Raw genomic sequence first — 19,495 nt, 5'->3', positions numbered from 1 at the left:
AGAATTCAGTCTTCATCCTCCATCAAAAGAAAATTGAAAAGTGTCCCGATAGTTACATTTTAGTAGGAAACTTCTTTTAATCAAGTGTATAAGATGACCTGGCAAAACTTTATGTAATTCTGAGCGAGTGTTACAGAGCTTAGGCCTCAAACTGATCTTCCCCTTCTGCTTTCCCTGCTTGTGTTTTGGCTTCTGTCCCACACATCACAGGACTTACCCAGATAATACCACACCTTCCCTCATTATTTTTGCCAAGTACATATGCATAAATCAAATATTCAGCTGTATGGGCATCATTCTCAGGTTGCTGTGCCAGCACTGATGTCCCCTGATTAAATGCTTCTGAAAGTCACAGACGTTCTAACTATTGTTCTAAGAGAATAAATGTGCCCACTGTTCCTGAACCTTCATTTTCCTTACATAGCAACTGTATTGCAGTTTCTGATTTCAAATTTAGTTTCCAAGTTCTGTCCTTCATAATTAATTTAACGTATGCAGACTATCTAAGCAGTGAACATGTGTGAGTGTCTTTGTTGCATTTCACCTTGTCTTCTAGAAGATCAGTATCCAGTAGAGTTGGAAGGACACATAGGAGCACTTTTGACAAATCTATTCTTCTTATGGGTACAAAGTGTTTAGCTGTTGCCTACAAAAAGGTTTCTTTCAGATTCTGGGTAGATTTCTTGATGTATTTGTTGATTTGTTTTGTGGTAGATTTTTCTTTTATAATTATCACTATTGTTATTTTGTGGAAGAGTTTCACTTTTAGAATTCTGCTGTGTATTTCTTAGTTGATTTCAGGGATTATGCTAACAGTATTTTTTTTTCCTGCTAAAACTGAAAATGAGGATGCAGAAGTCTGGGGATTTTCTGATTAATTTACAGTCAGCTCCAGTGTGATGGTATGTGTACTTGTGAAGAAAAGATTTGCCCTGCCACAGAATGTGAGTGGTAGTTGCCCTCATAACAGTTATTAACGTTAATTTGGTATACAATATAGAAAAGAGAAAATGCAAAGGATGACTCCTGTTGGCATTTTCTTCTTTATAGTAAAGGAGGGGCTTTGCTAATGTGTTTTGGCAGTCACATACACTGACCCCATCCTTCTGCTAACAACAAACAGGCAATAATCCAGTGAAATAGAAGTACTTTTTTTGGAGTTCTTGCTGTTTTACAGATTTAGTCAGTTTTAAGCAGGCTTTTTCTTGTGTTTAATTTTTGTTACCGCTTGTTACAGTGCTTTCTATTACATACTCAACACCATAAATTGTTACTGACATCATCTGGGACATCCTATCGCAGCAGATTTTCCATTAGGAAGTTGCTTCATTGTTTCCTTCTATTTAATACCAAGAAAAAGGGGAATTTTTAATAAATTAAAAAACAAAACAAAGTTTAAATGTAAAGAATGCATTTCTACTGCTGGTTACCTAATGTGAGGTTTGAAATAATGAAGGCAATAGGGAAATTCAGTTCAAGGAGAAGATTTGAGTGCCCTGTTTGCTCATATTCCATAAACACAATTTTGTTCTGTCAGATACCAGTCTAAATTTAGCATGATGAAATGTGAACTCTGGATTATTTCTGAAACTCTTGTAATCCACAGAGGTTGGTAGCACTGTTACCAGTGCTAGCTATTTCTTTATTGCCAGTTGAGGGCCATGGAATGTATAGGACCTATGAAAATGGAGAACATAAGCTGTGGGCATGTTTAATTTTTTTAATTTTAATTTTATTTTTATTTTATTTTGCTTTTTCTCTCCTTGCCTGCTTCCCTGCTTAAAGGGAAGAAAGAAAATAGTGTTTGAGAGGAAGATTGGGCAGGATTAGGAATCTGATTTGCAATGTAGGACTCCTATGCAAGTTCTTGTAGACTATGCTCATGTTATAACAGTTAAAAGACATTTATTTAGTCTGATAAAGTAAAAAAAAAACAAACAGAATTTTCTGACTTTTTAAGGTAGATTACATTTTCTATTAGTATTTTAGGTGAAAGTAACTACCAGACACATCTCTTTGAAGATTTCTGCTTGAAATATAATATACATCTTCAAACAACAAACATAATAATTTCCATCTTGTAGTGGTTGAAAAGCAGAACTTAGCAGTTATTGAAAGAGTGAGAAGAAAGAGAGGTGGAGAAAGGCTTGGAAAACTTCAGGATGTGCAATTATTACTAGCTCACTGCTATTATTTATCTTAATTATTCAGTAATTTTTTAAGTCATAAAGGAATTTCAAAACAATCAAGACTCTTGAAAAGCAGAGGAACACAGCTGTGTTACATTATGCACTTTGTCACTGCCTACACATTCTCTGCATGTACATGGCAGTCTTCCTGTGCAAGTCCTTTAACTATTGACTACTGAAGATCTATTTTAATTTGCATTTTCATTAATCTATTAAATAACAGCTTAGAAGCTGCTTAGATTCTGTCACTCGTGAATGAGCTTTCCGTTCTTTAGAAACTGCAGGGAACCTTTAAAAATTAGAACTGATTATTAATCTCCTTATATTAGAACTGCTTTAATCGTGGCTGTTATTTTACTTTTTGACCAGCTTTTATGTATTGCATAGGTAATTATTCTATTGCGGTATAACTGCCAACATCATTGGCCATGTAAAGTGTTGTTTCTTTTCCTTGTGACTAAAGCCAGCTGTAGACTATCCAAAAAAGAGTGAGAGAGTTTTTGCAGTTCTGTTCTGAGGCTAGGCACAGGCTGTTTCTCTACTCTCACCATAATTTTTATCTCAGAAATGTTTTTTGTCTGGGTTATTTTTTTTACTCCATTTTCCCATTTAGAGTGCAGATGGTGAGAATCATAAACACACAGAAAAAATAAATGCCCAGTTGTTTTCCTAGCCTACAGCTCTGCTGAACCTGCTGTGCACAAATGCCTGAGGCTTTTCAGCAGAGATTACTGGGTACCAAAATATATAAATATTATATATTTATATATATATAAAATATATTTTATATACATACATATAAATGTGTTGTTCTGAGCTAGGTGACTAGGCTTTTCTTTTGGTCCCCCATTGGAAGTAAGGAAACTTCAGGAGTGAGAGCAGACTTCGCAAGAGCAAGTTTTGAAGATCTGAATATCTCCAGTTACAGCAGAGTTCTCTTTCTGCTTCAATGATTAATCTTAGAGGACTAAGCTGAATGGAATCAAAGCCAATTTACTTCTCAATACCAGCATCCTATATAAAGATGTAGTGTATTTTGAAATCATTTCATATCAATTCTCTTGTAATTATTCTTTGTGCACTGGTAATTTAATTCCCACGAATTCATTTCTTACACAAGAGGCATTCTCTTCACTGTGGAGAACACCTGGGCTTTGCAGGAAGTACTCAGCATGTGGGAAATAATCAAAGAAAGCAGCACAAGAATGAGTGTTGAGCCTTAAAGGGTGGCGTCTAAGCATCACTTATGTGCCGGAAATTTTAGTTTACAGTTTTTAACTGCCCACAAGAATATTAGAATCTGGATACTTTTGTTTGCTTGGCAGCACCAAAAATGCATTACACTGTAGAGAGCTATTATTATAATAAGGAATAATTATTTCAAAGAAATAATAATGAATTATTACTTCTTTGAAAATTGCAGGAAAGGAAGCTGTCCCTTCATGTTTTTTTCCATTTAACACTATTGAAATAGTTTTTTTTTGAACTGCATAAAAGTATACAAAGATTTTGATTATTAGTGTTTTTTTCCCCAGGAATGATGTGGAGAAAATACAATTTTACTTGGTGCTGCTGTACTCAGTGCGGAATTGATTGAGGAAAGGGATCAGCTGTGATATGGATGTAAAAGAAAGTCAGAACTGAGCTGAAAGTTTTCAATTATGTTCTTGTTGTACAAGAAGCTTGACACATTTTCCTCTGGAAGGTTTCAGGTGTTACAGTTTAAGAGTCAGCTTTGCATCTGTTGGATATATAACTTCTTAAAAGCGTCAGAAGCTTTCCAGCACTTTGCTTAATTTCTTTCTCACTGGCTGAGTTTTATATGCTTTTGTCTTTCATTTTGTGTAAATGAGCTGTGTGCTTTGAGTGGCATCTCTTTATGTAAATCAACATATAAATCTTGAAATGTAAATAATACACTTTGATTTGTTATAGGAATTATGTCAAATGAAGAATCTTATTGTGAGAACATTAATCTAAGTATAATTAAAGGACAGATAGAAGAAACCTCGTGTCCTGATTCTTCTTGGGCCTTCAACCACAACGACATCTGCTAGAGGATGGTAGAGCAGGATGTGAACAATCCAGTTTTTGGAGAGAATCAGTGACAACTTTCTGACTTAAATGAATCAACTTTTCCTGTATTGTTTGTTTTTTGTTGTTTTTTTTTTTAACACAAATAACCTTTTTTAACTTACTTGTAATAACAGCATTCATACATCTTGGAGGTAAACAGTCACACTGTAAAATCTCCCTTTATCTAGTGCTTCTTTAATGGATGGCATTAAACAGTGACTTTATGCCTCCGAAGTATATAATCACATCGTCTTTTATTGCTTTGTTATCTATACTCTCCAGAATACGTGCATTTTATAATCCTATTACCGCTTTTGTTATTTATAGCCTAAATCGTGTTCTCCATTTTCTTAATTCCCACTACCTGAAGCTTTAACAAACAAGTCCCAAGTTGTGAGTATCCATTTGTTTTCCAAATATTTTAATTAAAAATATATTCAATCGAAATCTTGTTTATGCAATTCCATCCTTAAATGATATTCTGTTTAGCTAAATTTTTCCAAGAATGCATATTGGTATGACTGCTTCATATTGAAGCTCTATTTGAAAGCCCTACCATTTTCTCACATGCTCTGTTGAAATGTGCTTCAAAAGACTTGTTTCGTTTTAAGCTAATGACCCCTGAAGATTTTTTTAGATAGCTTATTAGAATGGAGAAACAAAAAGCATGTGTTGCTGGATTTGCACAGAGATATTGTATTCTGTGCTTATAACAAGAGGCAGAGCTCACAAAAAAGGAGTTGCTGGAAGGAAGAATAGAGAAGGAAGACTGTGCACTCTACTTAAGGTCAGGGTAGGGAGCAAAAAGCTTTTAAATTAACTTGTGTTTTGCATTATGAAAGGTCGAAGGGTAAAATTGAATGTCTGTGTTTTCTACTTACATACCAATTTGATAAGCTTTTAATGCAGGCTAACTGGATTGGATCAAATAGAACAACGATAAAGAGCTAACTTAAAATTTCTTAAAAAATTAAAAAGATATACATGCTAGAAAGAACTTAGAATGTAGATGACACTTCAGACCAGACTTAATGGTGGTTTTGGTGCTCATAAAAATGGATACTTGCTTAGCAGTTTTAATTCGTATATAGGCTATAATTTTCCTGTTTAAACTTAGTTTGCATAGTGCATAGTTATATATGCCTGATGTTGTGCTTTAAACTAAGGTAAATCAATTTACTTGAAATTTTCTTTAAAAACATTCATAGAGAGCACTGCTGTAATGTAATGAGACTGTTTATTCTGACCTCTGTACACATTTAGGCCAGCAGTTCAACCTGGATTTATCAGTGCATTTTTCCCATCAAAAATAAAGAGTTTTGCAGGCAGTGGAAAGGGCTCTGGGTTTTGTTGTTGCGGGTGTTTTTTTATTTGTTTGTTTGTTTGTTTCTTCTGTTGTTCTTTTTCCAGATGAGTTGTATTTGAGTTGTATTTACCTTAAAATTGGCCTGCCAGGGCTGCTTTACTGATGACTGTGGAATGTAACATAACATCAGCATTTTACTAACACAAATTCATTTGAGAATTTGTGTTTCACCTTTATTCCAACATATCTCTGTATGTTCCATCTCTCTCAACTAAACCAATAAAATGCCAAAATTAAAACAATCCCAAGCATTTTTTTAAAAAATAATAGATGTTAATCTTCTCACAGAAAAAAATATTAAATATTTTTTATTGATTATTGATTGATAGAAAAGAGTGAAACTACTCTTTTCAGAGTAGTTTCTTTTCAACAGAGACTGTTGAATGTTACGTTGTGCACGGGAAAGGCACATCTTTGAAAGAATGTCCACAATGGATAATGAAAAAATGGGGATAAGGTCCTAGATTAAGAACTGTTTTCAGTGGTATATGTTTTAGAGAAAATGGCTATGACATAGAAGTAATAATTGATAACATATTCTACTCTCTTGGATTATCTGGGTTTTACTATTATTGTTAATGGCTGAAGTCCTGGAGTCACATGCTGTTTCACTATGGAAACAGTATTTTACTGAAATATAATGTGATGAAATGGAGACTTGGAATATTTTTCTGTTTTGTTAAATCTGAAGATGTGATTTTTACTGAGGAAATTCTTCCACTGTGTGCTACTGATGTATTTTCGACACCTAGTGGTACTGCATGTAAATTACTTTAAGCTTTTTACTGGACATGTTATCTTACTGGCCAATCCTAAAGCTCACCTGGAATGTATTTTATTGTTTAACTACTGAAAATTTACAGGAAAGGTTTTTAAAAGCTTCAGCTCTGTGCCTGAGTAGATCATGGAGCAGATAGCTCCTTCTGGAAGCTATTTTAAGGTACATGCAAGACAAGGAAGTGTTCTGAAACAGCCAGCATCTTCTCCAATGGCAAATTTTACCTGACCAGTCTGGTGACTTCTACAGTGGAAAGATTGCATCAGTTTATCTAAGCTATCTAGCTGACATCCTTATCTCCACGTTGGAGAGATACCCATTTGAAGCATGGACTATATGGTGGATAAGAAATAACAGCATCACAGAATCACAGGATCGTAGGGGTTGGAAGAGACCTCTGGAGATCATTTAGTTGCTAAGTAACCCCCTTCTAAAGCAGAAAAGTGTCCATGTAGGTTTTGAAAATCTCCAGAGAAGGAAACTCTACAACCTCATTGGGCAGTGTAGACCAGTGCTCTGTCACCCTCACAGTAAAAAAGATTTTCCTCATGCTTAGATGGAACTTTCTGTGTTTATACCTGTTGCTCCTCGTCCTAATGTTGGACAAAAAAGTGCCTGGCACCATCCTCTTGACAACTACTCTTTATATATTTTAAAATGCTGATAAAATTCCTTCTCAGTCTTCACCAGGCTAAACAGCACCAATCTTTCCTCCTGAAAGAGTTATTCCTCCAGGCCCTTCAACATCTTTGCAGTCCTCTGTTGGACTATCTCCAGCAGTTCCCTGACTTTCTTGAACCAAGGAGTCCAGAGCTAGACTCCAGATTTGGCCTCAACATGGCAGAGTAGAGAGGGAGAATAACTTCCCCAGATGTAGGACTCTATACTTGCCCTTGTTGAACTTCATAAGCTTCCTCTTTGCACAACTGTGCAACCTGTTCAGGTCTCACTGAATGGCAGCACAGGCGTTGTTCTAGTCACATGAGCTGTTCCACCATGTTTCCATGATCACAATGAGATTATGTCCCTGCAACAACACACAGATCTAGTTGCTTTTGTTTATTCCCCATGCTGTATGCAGACACTTCAGAGAAGAAAAGGGAGCAGAGGATGCAGAGGATGCAGAGTTTCCCCTAGAGCATACAGAAGAGTCCCCCACATCTGTACACATGCTTGAAATATCTGGCCTTCTGGCTCACGTCATGGGAGGCAGCTAAGGAACGTTTATCACTGTTCTGGTTGACCTGATTCTCTACCCAGTCAGTTGCAATGATGTGTATTGCCATTTTTGACCTTATTCCACAAGCCCTACAGTTTAATGCCTGCCTCACAAAGTTGTGTAGTCTCCTGCCACAATTGCCCTGTTTCTTCTACACAGTTGGATCCCATCCCTCCCTGGCAGGTTATAAAATTCATAGAAAGTCCCACTGTTGTAAAAGCCAAAACTCTAATGTTGGCACCAGCCATGTAGCCGGGAATTGATATGTCCATTTCTGTCTTCCGTCTTTCCTCCAACTGGCAAATTGTACTGTGCACCAATTTTCTTCAGTTGTGCTCCCAGAGCTTTACACTATTCTTAGATTCTGCCCACATTGAATCTTCCAGCTTCATGCTATCATGAAAGAGCAATAGTGGATTGTAGTCCATTATCTTGATAAGCTGCAGCACTCTCTTGGCAATGTCCCTGATCTTGGCTCCCAGGAGGCAGCAAACCTCTTGTGACTCATTGTCAGGTTGGGATAAGGGATCCTCAGTGCCTTTTAGTGGGGTGTCACCTACTATAAGCATGGGGCATTTAGTTTTACAATATCCACTGCAGGCTGTCTGAATGGTTTCTTCTTGTAGATCTGAGGTTGCAGAAAGAGGATTGTGGTTGGCGGCTTAATGTTTAAGTGGAGGTTCGTGATGAGTGGTGTCCCATAGGCGTTCATCTTGGGATCAGTGCAGTTTAATATATTTTTCAATGGACAGTGGAATCAGGTGCACCCTTGGCAAGTTTGCAGATAAGATGAAGGGATCTGCAGGCTTATGTGAACATAATGAGGGTTGATAAGGCCAAGTGCAAGGTGTAGCGCCTGCATGAGGACAGTACTGTACATGAGTACAGACTGGGAGAGGAACTCTCTGGAAGCAGCCCTGCAGAGGACTTCAGGAATCTGGTGGACAAAAAGCTAGACATGAGGTAGTAGTGTGCACCTGCAGCTTGGAAGGCCAACGGTATCCTGGGCTGCATCAAAAGAAGGGTGGCTCGCAGGAAGAGGGAAGCTATTGACCACCTCTGCCCTTGTGAGGCCTTACCTGGAGTACTACATCTAGATCTGCTGCCTCCAGCAAAAGAAAGGGATGGAGCTGTTATAATGGCCCAGAAAAGGCCAGAAAGATAATCAGAAGGCAGAGAAGGCTCAAGGGAGACCTCATGGTAGCCTTTCAGTACTTAAGCGGAGCTTATACACAAGATGGAAATTGACTTTTTACATGGTTTGATAGTGATAGGACAAAGGGAATGGTTTTAAACTAAAGGAAGGGAGATTTAGGTTAGCTGTTAGGAAGGTTGGTGAGTCACAGGCACAGACTGCCCAAAGAAGTTGTGGATGCCTGGAGGCATTTAAGGCCAGATTGGATGGGTCTATGGGCAACCTGATCAAGAGATGAGCTTCAAGGTCCATACCACTTAATAAAACCAAGCTGTAGCAGCATACTCCTGTTTAGAGTTTTGTTGCTCTCAGTGTACATGCAGGTATAGAACTGCAGAAGCCTCAACAAGAATCAAAGGGAAGATCAAACTAGAGAGCATTATCCATATAAGAACTGAAATGCGGTGGTGATAACACTTCAGTCTAGAAAAGCTGTAGCTGAAGGGGAGTATGATAAGAGATTAATAAAACCAACAGGGTGTAGAGAAGGTTGATGGGGAAATTTATTAACTATGAAAAGCATGTATGAAGGTGGAAGGATCCAGGCTCCAAATAAATGTTACAGTTTTAGAGCTCTGAAAGCCCTTACTAAAACATTTTGAGGATGAAAAATGTTTCCATGACTTTAAAGACTTGCCAAGTACTTGAGATACAGTAGGGTTGGTTAGCAAATAGATAACATTACCAAGCTCAAAGTTTTAAGATACAGGGAGGGTTTTGTGGGAGAAATATTGTATATTCTTTCCATGTTTTTACTGCAAGAGTAAAACATGGCCACCACTTACAGACTGTGAAATACAAGCCATTACCTGAATGACAGTAGATGTGAGTCTGTACAGACATTTTCCTGTTGTAAGTCTAAGAGGAGAGAGCTGAGGAACAAGGCTTTCATCCAGAATAATATTACAGTGCTGCTTAAAGCAATATGTAAATACAAAAAAACTATATGAAAGACGTAAGTTCCCCAATGACTTTATAATATCTGCTTGTTAATATTTTTTTTAATAGTATCATTATTTCATATAGTAGTTGAAAGTAACAAGTGTGCTTTATGTAATGTGAACTAGCAAGTTTTGCGTCAGTATTTGTATAAAAGTCAGTAGAAACATTAAACTAAGTAACATGACCTAAAGTTAAAATTATTCTCCAAGTTCAGAATTATTGCAGACTTTATTATTAAGATATAAACAGTACATAAACTTAGCACAGTCTTTCATCGATGAGGAATTTCATCTATAAACAAACATTTCTATTTCTTGTTCTCACCTGTCTTGCTTATTTTGTAATATGGCTTCAACCTACTGGATGCTTATGTTAATTTCTGTAAGATGTATTATAAAAAGATACTTCCATGTTTTTTTTTAAAGAGAAAAACAAACAAAGCTACCAATATTTTGATTAAAACATATAGATTATATGAAACTAAAAAATATTACTACAGTTACTGATGACTACTATGCGGTGGGATAAGAAGCACATCTTTGTATATGTATTTACAAATATTTTCTACTTCTGGAATCTGCAAAGCCTAAACTGTTGTAGTTTTTTTTCTCTCTTCTTCTTCCCACCCCACTTCACAGGGACAGGAGAAAGTGGAAAGAGTACTTTCATTAAATAAATGAGGATTATTCATGGATCAGATTATACAGAAGAAGACAGGAAAGGCTTCATAAAACTGGTTTATCAAAATATATGTACTGCCATGCAAGCTATGATCACAGCCATGGACATGCTGAAAACACACTACACATCTGAAGAAAATGAGGTAAGACAGTACAAAGAAAATTCAAGTTTCAGTGCATGAAATTTCAGCCTGTACGTGAGTGATCTGACTCATAACTAACTGCAAGAAGAACATTAAATTCTGCATTTCATGCAATGAGTTTGATGTCTCACAGTCTGAATGTGAAGACAGGCAGGGAAAGGTGGGTAAGGGATTGAGGATGGGCAGGGAGAGTGGATATTCATTGTTACGAGTTGGTGATAAGTAATGAGCACCAATAATTTTCTTTTGTAATCTAATTTATGAGTTAGTAATACATGGTGGCTTGTCAGTAGCACTCCAGAATGAGAAGCTTTGGGTATATTTTATAGGGAAGAATTAGAATTAATAAATAGAGGTATGCCTTGAAACATGCTACCTTTTGTATTTCATAGTAGCCTCTATGAACTTAATTAACTTGAATATGAGAATGTCTTCTCCAAACTTTTTTTCTTTTTTTGTTTAAACTTACAGAAATTATTTTTGTTTCAGTGCTTAGTATTGTGGAATTATGCAAAAAAAAAAAAAAAAATCTGCTTCAGTTAAACAATTTCTTGTTCTATTTTGTCTGTTAAGTCAGTTGCTTCTTTTTTCTTAATTTTATTTTTGTTATGAAATACAGACAGGTTTTTAAACAAGACTGGTTTTAGAATATGGAGATTTTGCTCAATATTCTGAACATCATGTAAGCAAATTATTAGATGTTATTTCTTTGAATTAAGAGGGATTTCCAAATATCTAGTTTTAGGTGTTAAGATAGGAAAGACTACCTGTAGGGAGTGTCAAGAAGTAAAGTTGTATAATCTATGGATTGATATTTTTAATTGAAGTATCATGAAAAAAAAAAAAATGTAAGCAAGCTACTTTTCATTCAAAAATATGATTGAATGAAGAATATAAAGAACAAAATTATGATTAATATTTTTTTGCTGTTGTTTTGTATTTTGTATTCTTCTTTGGGTAATGAAAAAGGATAGGAAATGTTATTCGAAGTAGAGATCTAGGTAATTACTTTTTTTTTTAATCACAAAAAGAACAAATGGTATCAACAGGAACAAATTCTGGAGTTGAGAGAATTGAGAAGTTAGAGTAGGGATTTCCTACAGAATAAAAAATTCTGCTTGTAGAACACCTCTAGAAATTGTATTTATAAATGTAAACTTGTGAAAAAGTAATTCATTTTAATTTTGTATTTTCATGAAAAGGGATGGTGGTAAGAATTTATTTGAAGAACTACTTTTCAAGTACATCCTACCAAGTTTTGGGATTTGTGTTTCTTTTCATTTCCAAAACAAATCTGTATAGGTTTAGTAGATACTGAAGTTTTTCTCATTCTTTGCTCTGAGCACTGGGCTGGATACATTCCCATAACACAGTATTCTGGGTAAATTGTGTTCTTGCTGGTTGCTGTGCCACCATTGTCTTCCAATTCAGAAGGTTGTGATGCCATTTGCACAGTTTTTGAAGAGGCACAATTAGATCTGGTGTTTCCTTATTGAAAAAGCTTATTAAAAGACCTGCTAAGAACACAGTTTTACGTGCTCAGGTTTGTTGGCTTTAGAAAGCGAATCATTTTTGCTTACATGTAGAGAAACTCCTGAGCGATAATTCGGAAATAACCGTGTTTGTGTTACTGTCACCTGCAGGAGACAGCTGCAAATATGCCTTTCATTTAGGTGGTGAATTTAAGACAAAGTACTATGAATCTTGTATTTGATTCCATGAAATGATCGTAAGCCTGTAATAGGCAGCTATTGACGACACAGTGATTAAACAGAGGAGCTATACAGCTCTGGTGTCAGAGTTCTATTGCAACAGTGTGTCCAGTGGCCATGGTGTAATTGTCCAGTGGTCTCCACGTTTCAGTTTGTTGATTTTCCCCACATCATAACTTCTTTTTCCTGAGAAAAAAGAAAAAAAAAAAAAGATTAAAAAAAAAGAAAAGAAATCCCTCCTACCCTGTTATCTATTTGTTCGTCTGATTGACTTTTTTGATTTGCTTTTCTTAGCATTCATGTTGTTCTTTGACCAGGTCAGGTTTCCTCTTCCACTGTGGGCCCTGGAGTTCCCTGCTGCCAAACGTCTCTTCACGTGATGCTTTTGTAGTGAAAAACAGATTGTTCTGCGCTGAGTGTCTCAGCCCTGTAAATGTAAAGTGCAAACCTATAACTTATGGATATAAAGAGTGCCCAAATAAGCCTCTTAACGTTTGCAAATAAAAGCAAGTTTTATAGGAGGGCTCTAAAGGGTTTTTACTGATGTTGTCAGCTACAAGTATTAAGTAAGTTGTTTGCCTTTCTACAGGTGCTAAACAAGATGCTAACTAAAACTATTTGTGCTGCATTTACACAGGAAGAAGGGTTTGGTTTCTGTTGCTCTTTAAGTTTCCTGAACCTTTCATATTAATTAAGCAAACAATTTTTATCCTAACTTCATCAGTTATGTTCTTTGAGATATTTTAACTCATCCTCAGTTTTCACATTCTGGCTAAAGAGGATTAATCTTGCAAATGCTTAGGAACCTAATATTTTAAGGCATAATTGTAGTACTAATTGAACCCTACTTGATTGAACATACTTGATGCTACTTTAGTGGAAGTACCCAGGATTTGAAAAGTTTTCATGTATTGATTTACAATTTAAAAAATAATATTAATAAATGACTAACTCTTTGATCTTGATGATTTCCTGGATCTTCTATTACCAATAATTAATTTTATTTGACATTTACCTACGTTGAAGAGTAGAATGCAACTTCTATGAAGTTATGAAAACTGAAGTTGGTAGATTCCTCTTATCTGTTGATAAATTAAATATATTAAATTACACTTCTAAGAAAATATTATACAACTGGTAGGGGTCAGACACCTAATGCTGCTAGGATTTAAGGTTATTCATGTATTTCTTTATGTCTTCATTCTCTTTAAGAAATGCTTAGCTTACTGTTTGCTATAAAATTTTGTAGTTACTCATTCTGAGCACACCCTACCATGCTGCCAGTCTCATGTCTGATCATTTGTCTGTGTTTTTGGAATGTATATTTTTATTTTTATTGTTATTTTTTCCTGTTATACCTGCTCTATAAAACTTCCTAATAGAGTTGATCTAGCTTGGTTTAGGGGAGTGAGACTTTTATTATTGGAGTGCTACAATGGATGGGTACAAGCTCTTCAGAAAAGGTAGGCAAGGTCTTTCTACTTAACAGGCAAACTTCACCATAAGATGAAGAGAATATGCAAACTAAGAGAGGAGTATGTATGTAGCCAAATTGGTACAGAATCTTTCAGTATGAGACAACAAACATACGTGAGGCCATACTGTCTGAATTGGAACCAGAATTCATGAATACCCCTGCTTAGATTAAGGTAAAACAATATGCAGAGGTGCACACACAGTCATCAGTGTTAATGATTGTCTATATGCTACAGTTACTCAAAAAGTATTGGTGTGGCAGTGAGGTGATGGACTCTACTGTAGTTGCACAGCAAAATCATTTATTATCTGCGCTTTTACACTCTACAGACTTTTATACCGGCACTAGCTTAGCCTGGTAGTTTTCCACTGTTCTCTATATCCCAAAGCTGCTTATGCAGAGCAAGTGGTTCACAATCAAGTTTGGCACAAGTGGTCACAATTCCCTGACAGCTGTTGCTAAGTTGTAGTTACTTTCTCCTGTGCATTCCGGGCTTGTTCACTTCTCCCAGGGTTTCTTACTGACCAAGGTGAGAATGCTGCCATCCTTGCTCACCAATGGGGATGTCCTTGGTTCTCAGCATTGCTTTTTCATTCTGTTTATCTTGCTTCACAGCTTCTGCTCTGAATAGTCTTTCTTGTACCCCCACATATTTGCACATGGATATCCCTGAAATATTCATACTCTTAACACTTAGACATCTTAATTAAACTATACAGGCCTAAGGAACAGAAATAAGCCTCACAACTTTTAACAACTACATGATTTAAAACCTTGATGGGGGAGGCACTGGAAAAGAAGGGGACAGACAAGTTAGCAGGGTCTGTGGTGACAGAACAAGGGGAAAGGGTTTTAATCTTAGATATAAAGAAAAGTATTTTACAGTGTGGGTGGTGAGGCACTGGAACAGGTTCTCCAGAAATGTGGAGGATACCTCATCCCTGGAAACTTTCAAGGCAAGGCAGGTAAGGCCCTGGAAACCTGATGGAGCTGTGGGTATCCCTGTTCATTGTAGGGGAGTTGGACTAAATGACTTTTAAATGTCCTTTCCAACACCAAGGATTCATGATTCTCGAATTCTACAAACTTTATGAGAGATACAGCTCTTAAGAAAACAAAATAGATCTTGCAATTACTTAAAAATTTGTGAGAAGAAAACAACGAAAAGAGAAAACTGAGAGAAAGGGAGAAAGAATGTGAATCAATGACGGCCACCAAGAAGGTGAGCACACAAAGTCCTTCTTGGGCATCCTTTACACTTGTTAGGTTTGCAGGTACATTATCCCAGGGTCATATATATGTGAGTTTGCAATAACAAGTATGCCAAAAGCAATTCGGTGGCCAAAACTTTCCTGTAGGAAGGATAAGCCAGTTTGTCAGTGAAGCAGGAATTATCATGTAGAGGACAGCATACCACAGTCACTGATATTAGCCTTTTACTAGATGTCACAGCAAAAATCTTGCACTGCAGCTGTTTGAACCATTCCAAAAGTCAGAAAGTGTTGGGGTTTTTTTGGTCCTTTACAGGAACATAAAAAATAAAAATCTCTAGTAGTAAATTCAATTCAATTCTCACTAAAGCGTTCCAGTAAAAGGTTGCTCTCTTAAGGATGAATGGAAAAGACTTGTTCCATGTCAAGTTTATGCTTTGTCATTGGGGTATCATTTCATAGTTGCTGGGTATCTTGGAAAGACATCTCTTACCTTCTGTTCTACTGTGATTTAATTACTTGAGTTATTTTGAACTATTCTCTTTCATCCCTAATAGTTTTCTCACATAGAAGCATGGCTCCAGTCTCTTAATCAGGATCAGTTTTAAGCTTCTTCATGGTATAGGCCAGTTCAAGAGACAGCATGGCTATACTAGCATAAAGCTTTTATTCAAATGTCTTGGTGTGACATAATGCCTGCCTTAGAGGAATATAAAGTATTTGGGACACTCTGCGTTGGTTGGGAGCTCTGCATGAAAACAGATGGAGCCACAGTGGAGTGCAGGGCACTTTCTGCTGCTTCTGTCAGCCTTTGTGAAGTGTCCTTCTTTGCCTGGATACAAGTTGTCTTAAATTCTGGAATAACACCTTCACAGTCATCACAGCTTGTCACAATATTTGTAGGAATTTTCTGATTGTTTCTGTAGTAAAGATGGGGGCTAACAGTAAAGAATTGCATAAGATAAATAATAAATGGGCAAAAAAAGGCAGATGGAATTTAGTGTAAAGAGAAGTTAAGTAGTGCATATAGGAGAGGAAGACCCAAATTGCATACAATTTTATACATTCTTGTGCTACGCAAGGCATATTTTGGATCTTAATAGATCATTCCATCAAAATCAGTTTAGCACTTAGCAGTTGTCCAGAAAAAGAAAGGAATTGAGATCTTAGTAGCAGTGTGTAATTCTTCACTTGCCTAAACCTTGCTTGTTGAGTGCAATTTTTATTCCCTACTAGTAGAACCATATAGTAGGCCTAGAAATTTATTTGTGATTTTGTTTGTTTCTGCTCCTGGATTGTTAAATCTTCAGTAGTCTGTATTTGAAATAGACAGTGTTTTCTTGCATGTTCTAAACTAAATTGATGTTGATGAAATGCCAGCTTTTAGGTTTGTTTGGTTTTGTATCTTGTGAGAACTTAATTAAAGATCCAAAAAGAATGGAACTATGAAAGGAAATTTCATTGAAGTAAAAGATCAAAAGACCAGCCCTGCAGAGAAGGATTTGGGAGTCCTGGTGATGAAAAGCTGGACATGAGCAAGAAATGTGCACTTCCAGCCCAGAAGACCAACAGTATCCTGGGCTGCATCAGAAGAGGTATGGCCAGCAGGGAGAGGGACGTGTTTGTCTCCCTCTCCTCAGCCCTCATGAGGCCCCATCTGGAATACTGATTCAGGTCTGGGTCTCCTAACACAAGAAAGACATGAAGCTGTTGGAATGGGAGCAGAGGAGGCCACAAAGGTGATCAGAGAGCTGGAACACCTATGAAGACTGAGGGAGTTGGGATTGTTAAGTATGGAAAAGAAAAGGATCTGGGGAAACTTCATTGCATCCTTGCAGTACTTGAAGTTTATAAACTCCCTTTTATTTTATTCCTTTGAGCTACAATTCACTGTTGCAGATAACACAATGTACATGTACTTTTCAGCCCAACTATTATCCTTAGTGCTTCCCAGCATCAGAGATCCTCCACAAATGCAGTGATAAACTGGCTTGAGGAAACTGAAAGCTAATGCCCTTCAGTAAAAACATCCCTGATGCTCTTATCTTCTCCATGGTCACAACGATGCACTGAAGTTATTTGTCTGATTTCAGCAGAACAAAATTTTAAAATAATACAATAATGAAAATGGGCAGTGAGATCAGGAACATTAAAGGAAACCCATCAAGAAGTACAACAGCACAAATGGGATGATGCACTTTAAAAACAACAGCAACAAACTCAAGAACAAAAGTATTAAGAGAGCTGGGATGTTGAAGAAAGCCTTCAGATCATGCCCTCAGATGATTTAGATTATTTACCATGTAAAATACATTTTCTTCAGTGAGTTTACCTATGGTGTTGAGCTATATTCAAAACTTACGAGATTTTATTGGTGCTTACTACTTTTCTTGAAGTTTTACAGTTTTGATATCAAAGTTTTGAGCTCTTTAGAAGTGCAACTTTTTGCAACTATATAGATAACTTGAAACTCGATACTATGTCTTGGAACTATGTCTATGCTATATCAATAAAGGCAGAATTTTAAAACTGATTTTTAAAATGCATCACAAGGCTAAGGTCCAGTTTCTGATTGGTGGGAGACCAGACTTTGCAGCAGAAGAAAAAGTGTATTTCCAATTTTAAGTTCCCCAGTACAAGATAGAGATTGAGAAAACATGTTCAATGAATAGTAGAATAATCTGAGTTGAAAAAGACCTTCAAGATTATCAAGTCTAACCGTCAACATGACCTACCAAATCCCTTCACGAAACCAGGTTTCTTAGTACTACTTCCACCCATGACTTGAATACCTCCAGGGATGAGAACTTCCCTGGTCAGCCTGTTCCAATTCTTTACCATCTTTTCCATGAAGAGAGAACACCTGAGAACTTTCCTGGTAAGAGAACAAAAAACTTCCTCTAAACTTATCATAGAATCATGGAATCACAAGGTTGGAAAGGACCTGCAAGATCATCTAGCCCTACTGTCCTCCCATCACCATTGCTGCCACAAGCTACTAAACCATATCTTGTAGCTCCTCATCCAGACGCCTCTTGAACACTGCCAGGGATGGCAACTCCACCACCTCCCTGGGCAGCCATTCCAGTGCCTGACCACTCTCAACATCTTTCCTGTAGTGAGGGGCCCAAAACTGAATGCAGTACTCGAGGTGCGGCCTCACCAGTGCTGAGTACAGGGGGATGATCACCTCCCTGCTCCTGCTGGCCACACTATTTCTAATGCAGGCCAGGATGCCGTTGGCCCTCTTGGCCACCTGGGCACACTGTCGGCTCATGTTCAGCTGAGCATCAGCCATCACCTCCCAGGTCCCTTTCCTCTTCACAGTCATCCAGCCACTCAGCCCCAAGTGTATAGCACTGCATGGGGTTGTTGTGGCCAAAGTGCAGGAACCAACACTTGGCCTTGTTGAACCTCATCCCATTCACCTCAGCCCAGCGATCCAGCTTGTCTAGATCCCTCTGAAGGGCCTCCCTTCAGATCTGCCCTCAAGCAGATCAACACTACCTGTGAATTAACTGAGGGTACACTCAGTCACCTCGTCTAGGTTGTCAATAAAAATACTGCACAAGATGGGCCGCAGCACTGACCCACTTGTAATGGGTCGCCAGCTGGACTTAACTCCATTAAGCACTAGCTGTTGGGCATGGCACTGTAGCCACTTCCTTACCTAAAGAAAGGTAAACCTGTCCAGGCCACAGGCAGCCAGTTTCCCCAGAAGAATACTGTGAGTGACCTTAGTCCTGTTTTAAGCAGGGATCAGAGCAGATGATCCACAATGATCACCTCCAAACTGACTTACTTGGTAAGCATATGGACTGGCTTCCATTTTCTCTCCATTTTACTTTTTGATAATGTTTTTTATTCAGGAGTGAAAAATAATTTAAAAAAATGTAGAGTGCCGAAGTGCCTTGAACATACTTTCTTTTTCTTTTTCTTTTCTTTTTCTCTTTCTTTTTCTCTTTCTTTTTCTCTTTCTTTTTCTCTTTCTTTTTCTTTTTCTTTTTCTTTTTCTTTTTCTTTTTTTTCTTTTTTTTTTTTTTTTTTGAGGGGGGGGGAGGGTGTGCAGTATTTTATAGTGGTTTTATTTTTGCAGCCCATTTTTACAAGCCAGGATTCTTAGCTGAGGAGGATGCTGCAATAATTTACAGTAATAACATACCACTGTTCTATTACACTTGTCAACCGCAATACAAACAAGAGAAATGTGACTTAAAATTTGCAAGACGGTTACAATTTAAAAGTAATTTCTTTGGAACTGCATGTGTCTAAAAGTTGTCTAAACTTATTAATTTGCAAGGATTTATTCTGAAAGGTTTCTGGCATTCTTTCTTGTAGACAAACTTCTGGGTGGTCTTGGAATGCAGATCAGAACCTTGTAATGTACTTTTCGTTTGAAAAGTATTGCTTATATTAGGAAAGTCTATTCTGAATAATCACGAATAAGTGATTGGGCATTAGAAAATAAAGATCATTAATTATATGAGTGCTTAAAAATAACTGTTTC

The 19,495-nt window shown here is 37.1% G+C and overlaps 1 pseudogene; it reads left to right on the top strand.

Moving 5' to 3' along the window:
* The window catches only part of LOC125687387 (guanine nucleotide-binding protein G(s) subunit alpha isoforms XLas-like), a 53,947-nt pseudogene that overhangs the window by 18,864 nt on the left and 15,588 nt on the right, over positions 1–19,495 (top strand).

This window comes from Lagopus muta, chromosome Z (assembly GCF_023343835.1).
Source record: "Lagopus muta isolate bLagMut1 chromosome Z, bLagMut1 primary, whole genome shotgun sequence".
Classification (NCBI taxonomy): Eukaryota; Metazoa; Chordata; class Aves; order Galliformes; family Phasianidae; genus Lagopus; species Lagopus muta.
The sequence above is the reverse complement of the archived record's forward strand: the minus strand, read 5'-3'. Positions and strand labels throughout refer to the sequence as shown.